We start from the raw sequence: 16589 nt of genomic DNA, 5'->3' as shown, positions 1-16589 counted from the left end.
GACAGCAAGCTCGATCTAATGGGTTTTTGGAAGTGCAGGATGGGGACAATGTGGAGGAGACATGTTGGGGAGTGTGAGAAAATCCCAGTTTTTGCACAGTCACTGCCATTTTCCGCTGAATTTTATTGCTGGTTTTTAGACTGTGATGTCCAGTGCCCAGTGTATGTGCTCTTACCCTTAAAACATGCAACAGTTGACTAATAACATATGTAACTCTTGGGCAAGGCCATAGTATATAGTATATGGTGTAGAAACTTCATCCATGGAATGGAAATGTAAATGTCACCCATGGACTGCAGCACTTGTTGGGCCATCCATTAGGAAGACAAGAAAGACATGGCTCCAGGACTATCAATGTAGCCTAATTGCTGTAGTTGACAACCACAAGATAGGGTTCCTACTGTTTAAAATTGTGGAATGTAGAGATATAATGTTGGTATGTCCCTTTAGCTCCATCTCCCACATTTCACCCAAACTCTGGAACGACCTTCCCCTACACCTGTGATCGGCGACAACCCTACTAGAATTCAGAAGGAGTCTAAAGACCTGGCTCTTCAACAAATAGCATTTAGCATCAAAAAACAACCCCTCCCCCCAAGTGCCTGGAGACCCTCACAGGTGATAAGTCACACTCTATAAATCCCAATTGAGTGATCGATTGAGTGACAAGCACCCAAAAGCTATTTTCACTATGAAACGGTATTGCTGTCCCATGAGGTAAATGAAACATTAATGAAGCGAGAAAACTGCTCCCAGAGCAGAACAATGGCATAGGCCTGTTGGACAGGATGAGGTAGGTATGGCGTATGTGACATCTATCTGCCCAGGAAGAACATCTGGGAGGGTTCAGGGTTTAATTTATTTGATCTGCTCCCACTTGTACCCAGGTTAAGAAGTGGACTCCAAGGATAAGTTGGCTGCCTTCTTGTGTAGCTAGAAGAACACACTTTTTTAACTGTTTGGCTACTTCTAAATACTTTACATATTTCCTAAAGTTAAGACTGCTGAATGCACTAGCTACCAATGGCTTGAGCGCAGTTCTAAATTATTGAAACTGTGTTTTACCTTGACATGTTTGAGGTCATATTCCTTGTGGTGGACTCTCGTCCACCCCAATTAATTACCAACTTTTTTAAAAGTGGAAAATTATTTACATATGGAGAATTAATCATACCTCTTCTTTTCCTATATTTCCAGTAATGATGCCCAATTCTTGGCTAGGACTGGACACAAAGGAGATCTGTTGAGTGCCCTGAAAGATTTCCAAGGAAAGGGTGGCTCCTCCCTGTAGCTACAGTGCAACGATGCACAGAATGTTATATGTGAACACTAACTGGTGCTGAGCTTATAGTGCCATAATTTGGAAGAATTCCAAAAAGGAGGAAATAAACCTCATTAAGTAATCAATATAATTCTTGATTGAAGATGTAGACAGTGGTCATGAAGTCTGCGAGACAATGACCTTCCCCTGACTTCACGGAAGAAAAAAGACCAACGCAAGATACAGGTCCAGAGTCAGAAGATCCACAAGGAAGTTGATCCAAAATGCTTGTGGAAAAATTACAGCAATATCAAAAAATGTTAAGCAAGACAAAGGATGGAAGGGTTTAATTCAAACAGAATAATCCAATCTGCTGAGAAAAATCAGGAATGAAAATGTATAGCAAGGTGACGTAGTGACTGACAAAAATCAGGGAAAGAATGTGTTGAGATGGATCTTATCTTTTCAAATCCCACCTTTGGCATGCATAAACAGAAACTGACTTCAGAATGAGAGATTCTGCTACATCTTAGTTTCTGAAGTTCCAATAACTAAAAATGAAAAGACCAGCATCTTAAATCTGGCGCTTTAAGTACACAAAATCTGCCTGTGGCATCTGTGATTCCATGAAGAAGAAGATCAAGTGTGACATATTGTGTGCCTTATGATTTTCTCAAGACACCCCCTACCTGCACTCACGCCATCTGATATGTGTTGCAGACCTCCTTCAGGTCCCAGAGAAGATCGATGATGCGGCATACATTATAACGTCCACAGGAACTCCTCAGAATCCGGGCAATGCGCAAATGGGTCCAACTCTGACATCCCAAACTCTGACCAGTATACACAGAGTATTGAGGCGATATAGCAAGGGAAAAGCAATTAGGGTAGGAACAGCGGGGAATGGTAGAATTGTAAATCAAGAATACAAGGTTAATACAGTATTTAACACTGGCTACTCTCATATAGACTCACTAATAAGGATATTACCTGAAAATAATGTTTAAGTGGCCTCTGTGTTCATCTCTATTACCAGTAAAGATACCACTCTCAACTGTAAAAGTAATGTACCTAAAACAAGAAATATATAAACAGATTACCACTCCTTTCACACTGTTCCTCATATGCCAGGAAACCAAGCTTTACTCATACATACCCTTTCAGTTTCCCAACAGAACAAAGGGAAAGAAAACCGAAAGAAAACGATGCGTCTCTTCCAATAGTCTAAGGTTAGGAGTGGCAGTAGATCAGTTACTAAACTCCTTAATCCTTGATCCATGAGGCATCCACACAAAGTCTAATTTTAAAGTCAGAATAGAACAAATAACCATGAGGGATCATGGCCCTAGAAACAAACAGCCATTTTTAAGGACAGTACCTAATTTTCTGCAGAACGCGGAAGCATTGGTTCTCCACTTCCAATCCAGGCAATCTGAGTTACTTGGGCCCGAGCAACCACAGGATTCCTCCAGCAGCGGGCTCCTTTACTATCCGCTTATCATGAAGAATGCAGAACACAGTGCAGCTGCACCTTCACCCTTCCGCCAAGAACAACAAGGATTACGCACGCAACTCAGCATGTGTCAGTGTCTGAAATACCCCCATGGCCCCTCCCATCGCTGGATGGCCTTCTGGGAGTTGAAGTCAGGCGTGCAGTGGATGCGTACAGCGCGTGCGCCAAAGGCAAGCCCGTCTGCACCTATCTGCAACCTGACCATGGCCAGCGCCAGGAACCCTGGACCTCCCACTACCCATCACTATGACACCACCACCTTCCTCGCACTCAACCCTGGAAGACTTAGAGAATGCCAACAGGCCTCGCCGAACATGACCCACGGCCAGTTCTCCTGCCTCTCCTGCCGCCAGAACCTCACCACCACCCCAGCATCCAATACGGCTGACGCCAGCACCAGCGACACCCTAAAATGCATCCTCCTCCTCAAAGTACGCTCCGCACACAAACACACCATGGAAATCTGAAACCTACTCGTCTCTCTCTCGCCCGACATCGCCTTCTTCACAGAGACCTGGACCAACGCATCCTCTGCCCCCGACATCAGCACCGACAACCCAGACGGATACAAGATCCAGAGGAAAGTCTGACCCAACCACCCAGGAGGGGGCCTTGCCATCGCCCACAAGAGCATCCTCCACCTCACCACCTCCAGCGAAACATTCCCCTCCGCTGAACACCTGCACTTCCAGATCCAGACCTTCCCCAAAACCACATTCCGAGGAACCCTCTTCTACAGACCCCCTGGCCCCCAAACACCCTTCGCCACCATCATCACCGACTTCATCGCACCCCACGCCATCGCCTCAAAAAACTACATACTCATTGGAGATCTGAACTTCCACCTTGACAACCCCAGCAACCCCAACTCTACTATCCTTTGTGACAACTTCGCTAGCATTGGATTTAAACAACTAGTCAACACCCTGACCCACAGAGCAGGACACACCCTCGACCTCATCTTAGTGGCAGGAAACAGCATCCAATTCAGCCACCCAATGCAGCCGCCATGGACCAACCACCACTGCGTACACTTCGCCATCAACAAACCCAAGGCACCCAAACCAGCCCCACGCCCACCATGAAGGAACTGGAGCAAGGTTACCGACGAGCAACTTAACGCCACCCTCACCCGAGACAACCACACCTGGGCACTCAACACAGCCAGAGAACTCCACACCTGGATCTTCAACTGCGCAGACGAGCTCGCCCTGCTACGCAACCCCACAGACAACGCCCCAGGAAAGCCGACTGGTTCACAACAGCTCTCCAAGAAGCCAGATGCACCTGCAGATACCTGGAGAAGAACTGGAGAAACACCAAGACAACCGAATACCACACCATCTACAAGGACGCCATGACGGACTATCACAACCAGATCAGAGCCACCAAGAGGAACTTGATCCACAACAAAATCATGGCAAACTCCACCAACTCCAAGGAACTTTTCAGTGTCATTCAAGAATTCACCAACCCACGCAGCGAAGCCACAGACATCACCCCATCCCAAGACCTCTGCGACAAGCTTGGAACCTATTTCCACGTCAAGATCAAAAACCCCAGAAACACCAGCCAGCCCACCATCTCCAAATGGACACCGATCGCGGCCGAAGACCCCACCTCGACCATGAAAAGCATCCACTCGGGGGTCCCCACAGACCCCTGGCCCCTCACATTTACCACAGAGCCGCGGCCGCCATCGTACCCGAACTACAACGCACCATCAACACCACCTTCAAAACAGTCACCTTCCCAGATGACTGGAAGCATGCAGAAGTCAGACCCCTGCTCAAGAAGCCCACAGCTGACCCCACCATCCTCAAGAACTATCGACCCATCTCGCTCCTCCCCTTTGCAGCCAAAGTTGCAGAGAAAACAGTCAACTGGAAACTGACACGATTCATTGAAGAGAACGCCACCCTCGACCCCTCCCAATCCAGATTACGAAGCAACCACTGCACAGAGACCCCCCTGCTCGCCACCACGGACGACATTTGCACTCTCTTGGACCAAGGCCACTCCGCAGCCCTCATCCTACTCTACCTATGAAGCGGCCTTCAACATTGTCTCCCACCGCACACTAGTCGCCAGACTACACGATGCAGGCATATAAGGAACAGCCCTGGACTGGATCCGATCATTCCTCACCAGAAGAAGCCAAAGGATCAGACTCCCACCCTTCCTCTCCGACCCCACGAAAATCACCTGCGGAGTCCCACAGGTTCATCACTGAGCCCCACCCTCTTCAACATCTACATGGCCCCCCTCACAGCCATCGTCCAACAACACGGCAGGGTATCCTGCACTGATGACACCAGATCTTTGAGCTGCCTTTTGAAAATTAAGTAGGAGGGGTTGGCCCTGATATGGACTGGTATGGAGTTCCAGATTTTGGGTGCATTTCCTGCGCAGGAGCGAGATGCTGTTTTTTGTTTGCGAGTTTTCGGAGGGAAAAGGAATAGAGTGTTGGTACTCCTTAGGCTTCTTGACTGACCGGCCTTCTGGAGTATGGAGGCCAGGTATGCGGGTTTCCCTGTGTGCAGCGCTTAGTGCGTGAGGCAGGCAGTTCTGAAGTTGGCACGCATTTCGATTGGGAGCCATTTGAGCTCTTTGAGTGCTGGCGAGATGTGTTCATATTTCTTTACTCCGCTGACCATTCTGGCTGCTGAGTTCAGAGTTGTTCTGACTGGAGCAAGGTGAGATTTTGCTGATCCTGTGAGGGTTGCATTCCCATAGTCCAGTCTGGACAGCACCAGGGATGGAGTGGCTAGTTTGAGGTCATTCGGAGGGATGAAGGGTTTTATTTTATTGAGTATTTTAAGGTTGAGGAAGGCGCTCTTTGCGATGTTCTTGATGTGTTTGCTCATGTCTAATTTAGGGTCCAGAGTGATTCCCAGCAATTTTACAGAATCGGCTAAGGTGGGGTTGTAGCTGAGAGGATCAATAGCTTTTAGCCATTCTGTGATTTGGGGGTTCTTCTTCTTGTTGGAGATGAGGAGGAATTCTGTCTTGTCTTGGTTAAGTTTCAGGTGGTTGCATGTTAACCAGTGTTGGACTTCACTTAGAGTGTTTTTCAGTCTCTGAATGTCTTCCATGGAGGAGGTTGCCAGATAGATCTGGGTATTGCCTGCATAGAGGTGGAAGGGAATTTTGGATTTTTTGAGTATGGAGGTAAGGGGTTCCATATAGATGTTGAAGAGTTGCGGAAAGAGTACTGATCCTTGGGGGACGCCCCTGCTAACGGGGAGTAAGTCTGATAATAGTGAATGCTGTTTAATAAATAGCTGTGGCAATAGATGGTTAGATTAAATCGAAAATAAACTTACTGAGATTCTTATACGTGAAGTAATATAGAGAGTGAATTTCAGTATTTAAATACATTCTTTAGCCTTAAACAGCGACAATATATAGCAACTTTTAGGTTTGAAATTCCCATCCCTGCAACACACTTGTTTAATGCTATATTAGGTTAGCAGTCTGTGGCTGAATAGATGCCATTTATATTCACGTTATGCAACCCACTGAGTTATCCCTATAATGTGTAGGCTTTAGTTAGCGAGTGAATACATTTTGTATTGCATAATCCCTAATAGGCTGCTTAGACTGTGCCTGAACTAGGCCCTATTACTCGTATTGCTTGCCTCGTTATTATTTTCTCTTCTGTTCTCGGCTGTTTCTCAACTTACTAATGAATAGGTCATTCTGCCCTCGCATACCTATCCAAATGTGTAGTTTCTGCTCCCACGTTAGGAGACGCTGAGGCTTAGCACAGTAAACTTGAATTGTCGATAACGTGTACCCATCTGGCAGGTGGTAGCTCCTTCCTCTGTACCCTCCTTGTTCATGTTCGGCCCAGGCCGGTATTTTTCCATTGAGGGCGTGGTTGGAGGCTTCTCGGGAGGAATGATTACTCACTGTAGACTGTTGGGGCCCAGTCCCTCGGCAGATATCTTAGGGTGCAGGTCAGGATGGACTCCTCTGCAGAGCATTGCTAATAAACAGCTATTTGTATTCACTACTGTCTGACCGACTCTTCATTCTTGGGAAGGCATAGCAGGTGGTTGTGAGTAACCCGGGTGGCCCCTAAGGGCCACTTCCTTCTCAACTTAAGGCGGTTTGAAACATGTGTTGTTCATTATTATATTTACTGTATTTTCTAGCTGGACTTGCACATGAATAATGCTTAAATATAGAAAAAAACGTTATTAGGATGTAAATAGATTATCCAGTGTTTTCCAATGTGGCCACCATAGAAGTAAACTTAAATAAAAAGATGCTTGGTAGAGTTTCGGTTGGTTAGGGTGTGGAGCTCATAAACACAGTGGTGGACTTCAAAATAAAAAGAGAACCAACTGAAAAATAAAAAACGAATAGAACTCTGGCATGCCGATCAGGGAGATAACCTTCAAAGAGCAACCTAAGAGGATGATTTGTCCTAAGTAATGAGTACTGTGAGGCATTTTTACGTATATCCTAAATTACTTGCCAATTTCCAACATGGCCACCATGTAAGTCAAATTTAATGTTGCACATGCACGAAGAGAATAATGCCTGTTTAAATCAGGTATTCATGAAACGCTGAGGAATATACAAAGTAAAATTATGACTAATGTAAAGATGAAATATCAAGTATGATTCCGTTATGGCAACTAAATTTAGAAACCAATAAATATCAAATCCATAGAATTACCTCGCAATATAATAAGTTTAATAGACACTTATAGCCTGACTTAAGTATATCAGCCAACCTCTGACACTGATTGGTTGCACATGCGTGGTCGGAATTGTGATTAATAAAAAGATAGAACGAACCGATCAAGCCCATTTGACTAACGAAGACCCGATCACCACGACAGGACTGCGATAAGGTAAAAACATGTGGACATAACTTAAAAGCGTATATCCGACATTATTAATCATAAAACTGGGGGAGTAGAATGAATGGAACACTGTTGAAGTACTCTTTTCAGCAACCGTTGTGTCTCCCTAATTCAAATTGGGTAAATTGAATTTCACTGGAGACTGGAGCTCCTTTGAATTACTTAATGTAACAAATAGAAAGAAAATAGGAGCACAGACAATATCACCTTTGAATACTTCAATGTCCTTGTAATCCACATAACTATAATAAGGTATATATATTTAATTCTTAAACCTGCTGAGTATGATGCTCAAAGGAAGTAAAGCCCTCTATAAAGTGAAAAGGAAAAATTAACAAAAATCCCCAAACAGCCTATTTTCACTGAGAAGATTAGAAATACATAACCTCTGTGGTCTACAGTGAAGAACATATAAGGACATTTAAGCTAAATTAGAACATTAGAATGTTGAACACTCCATTGCAGACATGGAGTGCTCTGGACTTCTACGGGCCGGTAGAAGCCCGCAAGCAACATTCTAATGTTTTTATTTTGTTCACAGTTGGTGCTGTGAGCAAATGCCTCTTGGGGGCATGAGGGGATTTAAATCCCCTCGGGTTCCGAGAGGCCTTTGTTTTATTTGTTTGAACATTCTGCCCTCTAGTGGCAGAATATTCTAATAGCCTTACTGCACTCCGTAGCTGGGCTATACCGGCCATTAAAGTCCCACTCCCTTGTTAAAGGCCATCACCTTCGGCTCGGGCCTTTAACCCTGGAGCGGGCCTATAATGGCCGGTATAGCCCACTAAAGCGGGCTGTAAGGCTATATGAAAAAGTGAGAGGATAATGATTGAAAATGTTTACAGATATTTTAAAAAGATAGTAATACGTGAATGATCTATTTATACGCAGTAATTTGCTTGAAGTCAAGCCCAATGAATAATCTGCTACCCAGATTGAAAGAGTGACCATCTACATCGATTTTTATCTGGAGTGATCATTGTATACAATTTTTAAGTACGTTTTAAAAAATACCCTGTTTTAAACAAGAAATGATAAATGTATAGATATTTTTAACCATAAAGCATATCCCCGTATGCAGGTAGAAATGAAGTGAATCGAAACAAATAGAAGAGAAGTGAACTGAGACAGCAAAGAAGAAAAAATTCCAGTGACCTAATAGGTACAGAATTATAATTCTTTATATATATATATGGTCTGCGTTAAAAAAGAAAAATGCAGATAGGTGTGAATTAATATAGAATTGTTTTCAAGTTATTAAAAAAAGGTCCGAGGGAAAAGTGTGGATGATTGGTTAATTAATCCATAACAACAGGATTTATAGCTAAACAAGCTGCATAAAGTGACAGCTTGGGAGGATTAATGAATGGAGTAAGAATGAAAAAGTAAAGTGGTACCCACTGAGCCTATTCATGCAACTGTGACTGCTCTTTATGGTCCATATTTTGAAATATGTTTTTCTATTGTTATTTTTTTAGAGAACCTTACTGATTTTATCACTTTGTCCTGATGAACGTGGGGTAAATCGACCACAAACCACCGAAACGCTGAATCGATATTTCTGTGTGATATTTAATCTGACATTTCTGTGATAGATTACTGTCTGTAAAGGTAAGGTGTATTTTCATTCGCTTAATAAGATTAGAGATCAACCAGCAATAATAATGTTTCCTCTTTTTATTAGTGATGAACAAGGATTTGTATGACCTATAAAGACTGAGAAACCCGTTGTACCGAGATACAATCAGAAAGGATATCGTTTTTAATATATTGTGATGATATACTAAGTATGTTTAATGTTTTTAAATAATTTTGAAATTAAACTGTGGATTTTTTTGTATTGTTGCACAAAACCTATTTTAATGAACTGAATTTTCATTGATTTCTGATAATAAAGGGAGACATTTTTGCATCAATCGGGTTTCAGTGTATATATAATGGCATGGCTGAGAGTTGTATGAATGTTTCCCCACAATAAGACAAAAAGAGTGCTGGACTAATAAGAGTGTTCTCACAAAAGAGATCGTTTTTATTGTTGTTGCAATTCCAAGTAACCCCATACCTTCACCATGAGTTTAGCAAAGTTCCTGATTTCTAATAAATGTGTTGCGAATAGCATTTAAAGTCTCCAAAAATGGTTACTTCATCCCCATTGGTGGCAGGTCAGCAGGGCCGTTTTTTGTGTGATGCTCATGAAGTAACCATTTTAAATCTGCTTGGGGATCTAGTTTTAAGGCATTTGAAAAAGGTATACTCACCGAAACGCGTCATGCCAGGCAATAAAGCAACCTCCTGAAACCCCCGCTGTGTCCATCAGATTCCTTCCTGGTGAAGTTATCTTGTTCTGTTATGTTTGCGCACTAGCCCCTGGTGCGCTAAGAGGTGACCCGTTAACTAAGTGTCCGGAGGCTCATGGACAAAATCGAAGGTGTGCCAAGGGATTGGTTGCCCCCGAGACCGCCACATCCAAGGACTGCATTGGACTGTTGCGGAAAAGCGGTCCATGATTGCATGGAGAGAAGGAAACCACTATACTCCTGTCTCCGGTTCAGCACGACTTGGACTGATGTGGCTGGGCGTCTGGGGGCCAAGGAGGAGAAATATTGCCAAACACTCGACTTGCATCTACATGTGCACCAATTCAGATTTTGCAAGTTTTAATCTGCAGCGCTTATTGAAGCAATGTGTGGTCAATTTGATGACAATGTGCCAAGCAAGCCGTCATGGTGCATGCTGGGTGTTGCAGTTCACCGATGTGAGCTGTAGCCAATCATCACACAAAAAACGGCCATGCTGACCTGCCACCAATGGGGATATATATATATATATATATATATATATATATATATATATTCACTGCAAAAACCATAGGTTTCAGGCATGTTATAGTTAGGAATTAGCATTTAAAAAACCTTAGAAATTCACTGAAAAAGCCATAGGTCTCCGGGGCGTTATAGTTAGCTGGACTTTTCACTCGTACAAAACCATTGAAATTCCCCCGTTATAGTTAGTTCAGCTAACTATAACTCGCACGCCCGCAATGCACTGCTGACGACGTCACATATTACATCACTCATGACTTGGTCAGTGACATCACTCATGACATCACTCATGACATCACTAATGACATCTCAAATGATATCACTGATGACATCACTGATGACATCATCAAGTGAATGGGTGTTTTTCTGAAAATCACATATGTTTTATATATGTATATCTCAAGGTCGATGGAAGAATAAATGGGTATATAAGTGTCTAAATGGATGATTTGTTTTTGAAAAATTGATTGTATAACTGACTGATTAAGTGTATCTTAGTGAATACATGGCTTAGTGAGTAATGTTTAAATATGTAAATATCTCTATCAGTCTCTCACTTTGTGTATAAGTGGCTGCATGGGTTGGTGAGTAGCTACATGAGTGTCTATATAGGTTATTATTTGTTTTTTTGAGTATCAGTATGAGTGTCTGAGTGTCTGTATGGTTCGGTGGGGTGTATTACGTAGTGCATAGGTGCATGAATGAGTGACTCACTGTTTGTATGTGTTGAAGACAGCATGTGTGCAGGACTGTATGGGTGGATGAGTGTGTGCATGGGTGTGTTAGTGAGTGAATGACTGTCTCAATAGTGTCTTTATGAGTAACTACATATGTTTTAAACTAGTATATGTGACTATTGGTGTATATAAGTGAGTATATGTGAGAGTGATAGATTGAAAGAGTTCCTGTATGAATAAGTATGTGTTTCTATAAGTGATTGTTTAAAAGACTAAGTATTGTAAGTTTCTGTAGAAGTAAGTGTGGTGGTGTGTGTATAACTGTATATGCAAGTAAATGGATGTTTGATTCTTTATTAGCATGAGTGACTATGTGTGTAAGTAACTCTATGGATGAGTGGCGTTGTGTAACAGGATGTATAGGTGTATGAGTACATATGATGAGTGAGTACATGTATGAGTGACTGTATAGGACTGTTGGTGAATGAGTGGATGTGTATGTGGATCTTAGAATTACTGAATAGGTTGTTGTAACTGGTATTGGTATGTCCATCGTTTTGAAAATTTTAGTCTCTATTTTTGAATGTGTGTATCAAAGGTTATATTAGGGGGAGAGGAGGTCTGCCACTCCATCACAAGGATGATGTCATCAGTGATGTCATGTAGCCTGAGTGGGGGCGAGACCTGGGGCACTTAAGGCGCTGCAGCTACTGGGCCAACACTCGACCGGCGCGGGAATGGCTGAGGACGACGGCGGGGGGGCGCCGGATTCCGCCTCTCGAGTGGTGGGGCCCCCGGCGAGGGCTGAAGTGGCGGACTGCAAGGGGGGTCTGCTGGAAGGAGGACGGACACCCTGACGGCAGAGTTCTGCGTCCTGCGGCCTTTGAAGAGTCGGCTGGCTGTAGCAGGTGCGGCCAGCGCCGGGGGTGCAAGAGGAGGCACCCGCCGAGGAGCGGGCCCTGAGGAGGTGAGTTGCTGGGCTGCGCTTGCCCACGTGCTTGGAGGGCACCCTGCGCGAGGACGCTGAGCGGCCAACGAAGCGGTGGAGTCCCTGGGACAGAGGCGGTCAGCATTGCGACGGACCTGGAGGTTGGCGACTGGTGCCCGGGCGCACCCCTGCGAGCTCTGAGGGAGACCTGCCTGGAGGAAGGCACCTGAGCTGCGGGAGAACCGCGATCGGTGGAAGCGCCTGCATGATGGGCAAGCCCAGGGTTAAAGGAGGGGAAGTGGTGCCTGAATCGGAGGTGCGAGACGGAGCCACCCAGAGCCCCGCAGACTTGTAGCAGATGCGGGACTGTATCCTGGAGGCCATAGCGGCCACAAAAGATGCATTGCAGCAGGACATAGCTCAAGTGGCATCCGGCTTGGGGATCCTGCGAGCAAACCACGGCAAACTAAAGGACAGAGTCACAACCATAGAAGACACGCTGCAGGAACTGGTGCCGGCACGCAAGTCCCTGGAGGGGAGGTTGGTTCAGGCGTTGGATCGCATACAAGTCCTGGAGCGGCGGGCGGAGGATGCTGAAAACCGCAGCAGGCGTAACAATATTCGCTTGGTGGGTCTGCCAGAAAAAACAGAAGGGAATGACATGGGGGGGTACCTAGATGCCTGGCTGCGATCAGAAGTGGCTCCGGACGGACTCTCGCCCTTCTTTACACTGGAACGGGTGCACCGTGTGCCGGCAAGACCCCCCAAACCAGGCCAACCACCGCGCCCAGTGGTAATGAAGCTGCTGCATTACAAGGACCGGGACTGGCTGCTGCAGCGAGCTAGGGATGTGGGCCCATTCCGAGTGGATAACAGTAGCGTCACAATGTTCCCGGATTACACATTCGAAACCCAGAAATTGCGTGCCTCCTTCTTGCCGCTCAAACGAGAGCTGAGGCCTGGGGGAATCCAGTACTCGCTCCTTTTCCCGGCCAAGTTGCGAGTTGTGGTCGACAACAAGACGGTCTTCTTCCCCACAGCGGAGGACGCCTGGGCGTGGTGGGACGTTTACAAGGCAGGGACAGATGGGGCGAGATTCCGAGCGGCAGAGGAGCAACGATTGCAGCCAGTGCGGAAATCGTGGAGGCTCCGGCAGCGGAGGCAGAGAGCTGGAAGACCCACAGACTCGCAAACAGAAGAAGAGAGGAGAGCGGCTCTGCAAGCGGTGGTGGACCTATCGGGAACGGCAGCGACCCAGTCGACCCGCGGGTCGGGTTCGGAAAGCCGCGTCACGAGCTCGGACACGGACCAGTCGCAACTTAATGGGGCCAAAGGCCCGGTGGTGACCCCGCAGACCTCGGGAGAAATTGTTGAAGGCTGAGGGGGAAGCCCTCCCATGTGGCGGGGGCGAAGGGGCCGGGGATCCGGCTCTTCCCGAGGATGAGACAGGCTGCGGAACTGTTCGGATTTTCATGAGTGATAATGGGGGATTGGGGGGGTGGGGGGACGGGATTGTGGTTGCCGCCTTTGGTGCCGGGTCGCACCCTAGAGGCCCATAAGGCCGCCGCAGTGCAGACTGCGGCTTAGGTGGGCGGTTGAGCAAGGTTGCTCTTCCTTAAGTTTGAATGGGAGCTGCTTTCTCGAAGTTAGGTCCTGTTCTGGGGGGATGGGGCCTCGAAAAGTTGGGGGGACTCGAGGCGGGGGGGTTGGAGGGGGGTAAAGGGTTCTTCAGGGGTGGGGGGGACAGTGTCACTGACTGCGACTGGACATGGAGGGGTGTTGCAACCTGGCCTTTGACATGGGACTATGGCTAATACTGGAATGGTGAAATGTGTGACATGGAATGTGCGGGGACTCAACACCATGGCACGGAGGCATAAGATTCACGCTTATTTGGTGCGCAGGGGTGTTCAGATCGCGCTCTTGCAGGAGACACACTTAACGAAGCAAGAGGGCATTGCGCTGCAGCGTAGATGGCGAGGGCAATTTATTTAACACCACGTAGTCCGCTTTTGCGAGGGGCACTCTGATCTGGATACGAGCGGGGACCCCCTTCCAGGTAGTTAGGCACACGATAGACCCAGAGGGTAGATACGTGGCTGTTGAGGGTAAACTTAGGGGCCGGGACATAGTGCTATGTAGCATATATGCACCTAATATGGATCAAGGGCCGTACTTCACGAAACTTTCTGGAATGCTGGCCGGTTATTTGACGGGTCCTATCCTGCTGGGAGGGGACTTTAATTCAATAGCAGACCCTGCACTTGATAGGTCCCACCCGCCTCTGGAGGCGTCCCCGGTACACCGGCTAGCGAAGCGTAGGCTCGAATGGCAGGGGAGGTGGGGCCTGGAGGATGCTTGGAGGGCTCAGCACCCAACAACGAGGGACTATTCATATTACTCATCACTGCATGACCTCCATGTTAGGCTGGGCGCTTTTTTGGGCTCCCCGACCGTGCTACAGTCAGTCGCGCACACAGAGTACTTAAACCGAACACTTTCCGACCATAATCCTTTGCTGCTGACGTTGGACTGGATGACTGAGATCTCGAGGGTCCCAACGTGGCAGCTAAGGCCTGATACACTAGACGACCCACCATACTGGGTGGCACTCGGTGAAAAGATTACCCAATACTTTAACGAGAATAGCGGGTCCACGGCGTCCAGAGCGATGGAGTGGGACGCTTTCAAGGTAGTTGTTAGAGGACATTGCATAGGGAAATATGCCGGGGTGCGGAGGACTCTGTTGGAGGACTTGGACAAGGCGGAGGGGAAGTTGAGGGCGGTTGAGGTGGCGCGGCCTGGTCACCCCGAGCTCCAGGAGGCGGTGAGTGAGGCTAGAGAGGCGGTGGCGGTTGAAGTGGAGAGGCTCCGCAGCTTCGACTACAAGAATTATATGGTGAGGGCACACGCGGAGGGGGACAAAGCGGGAACGCTGCTGGCTTGGCTGGCCAATCCCGCCAAACGTAACCAACCGATCTTGGCCCTAGAAAGGGGGGGAGGCGGAGTGGTCACGGCCCAGATGGACATATTGGATAGTTTCTGCTCGTACTATGGGACGCTCTACAAAAGCGCGCTGGAGGGGCTGGAGGAGGACATTGACGGCTTTCTAGAGGGGCTGCAACTGCCGTGACTCGACCGGGAAGACGCGGAGGCCTTAGGCAGAGATATAGACCTTGCGGAAATCAGGGGGGCAGTGAACCGAATGGCGCGAAATAAAACCCCGGGCCTGGACTGCTTGCCCATAGAATTTTATGGTAGATATTTGGACCAACTGGCCCCAAGGCTCCAGGAGATGTATAGGGAGGCCAAGACAAGGGGTAGACTGCCACAATCCATGTGCGAGGCCCTGATGATTCCCCTGCTGAAGCCGGGAAGGGAGGGAACAGACCCCGCTTCTTATAGGCCGTTGTCGATGCTGACGACGGATTATAAAATCCTGAGCACCATACTGGCGACCAGGCTGCTGCGGCACATGCCGAGACTGGTTCATAGTGACCAGTCGGGGTTCGTTCCCGCGAGGAGCACCACTGCCAACATCCGACGACGTATCCGTTTGCTGGGGGACCCGCAGGAGGATGCACGAACGCCACTCGTCTTATCCGTAGATATAGAGAAGGCTTTCGATAGCCTGCAGTGGGGTTACCTGTACAAAGCCATGAAGCGTTTCAGCCTCGGGGAAGGATACATCGGTTGGACGAAGGTCCTGTACGCCTCAGCGGTGGCAAGGGTGCGGGTGGGATCTCTGGTATCGCATCAGTACCGCGTGGGCCGGGGCACCAGGCAGGGGTGCTCACTTTCCCCGCTTTTGTTTGCGCTGGCAATAGAGCCCCTCGCGGTGGAGGCTAGAACAGGCCGTTACTACAGGGGGTTGGTCTACAGAGGGTCCCCGCAACTCATCTCATTATACGCAGATGATCTGCTCCTGTTCTTGGAAAATGCGGCGGGGGCGCTGGATGGAGCAGAGAGGCTTCTTGCGAGGTTTGGCAGGTTCTCTGGACTACGGGTGAACTGGTCCAAGACCTGTTTGTTCCCGTTGTGCCAAGGCGAACCGCGACCGGCGGTCCGACCACTACTCAATTGGGAGCCTGGTTGCCTTAAATACCTCGGAGTACATATATACCATTCTGCCGTAGATATGCTGGAGGGCAACGTGAGGCGCTGTATACGAGCACTGAAAGGTAACATGTCCTTCTGGACCACACTCCCACTCTCGGTAACGGGGCGAATCTCGTTACTGAAAATGATAGCGTTGCCACGTCTCCTGTATTATTTCCGCACGCTACCGGTGTGGATACCGGGCTCTATTTTCCGACAGTTGCGATCGTTATTAGTCTCGTTCCTATGGGGCACGGGAAGGCACAGAGTTGCGATGGCGACTCTGACCCAGCCAAAAGATGAGGGAGGCCTGGCAGTGCCTGACTTTGAGCTTTACTATCTGGCAGCGCAGCTACAGATCTTTACACAAGAGGTGGCACGGGTGTACCGGGGGCCGGAGCAGGACAGGG

At 47.5% G+C, this 16589-nt stretch overlaps 1 long non-coding RNA gene across 1 annotated transcript in view; it reads left to right on the top strand.

Moving 5' to 3' along the window:
• The window catches only part of LOC146864158 (uncharacterized), a 131966-nt gene that overhangs the window by 42682 nt on the left and 72695 nt on the right, over positions 1-16589 (top strand). The window contains exons 4-5 of the long non-coding RNA XR_014976615.1: positions 8736-8816; positions 9133-9265. This is a non-coding gene — a long non-coding RNA (uncharacterized LOC146864158). The remainder of the gene's footprint in view (positions 1-8735; positions 8817-9132; positions 9266-16589) is intronic.

This window comes from Triturus cristatus, chromosome 2_1 (genome assembly GCF_964204655.1).
Source record: "Triturus cristatus chromosome 2_1, aTriCri1.1, whole genome shotgun sequence".
Lineage (NCBI taxonomy): Eukaryota > Metazoa > Chordata > Amphibia > Caudata > Salamandridae > Triturus > Triturus cristatus.
Note: the sequence above shows the minus strand (reverse complement) of the source record. Positions and strands in the feature narration are given on the sequence as shown.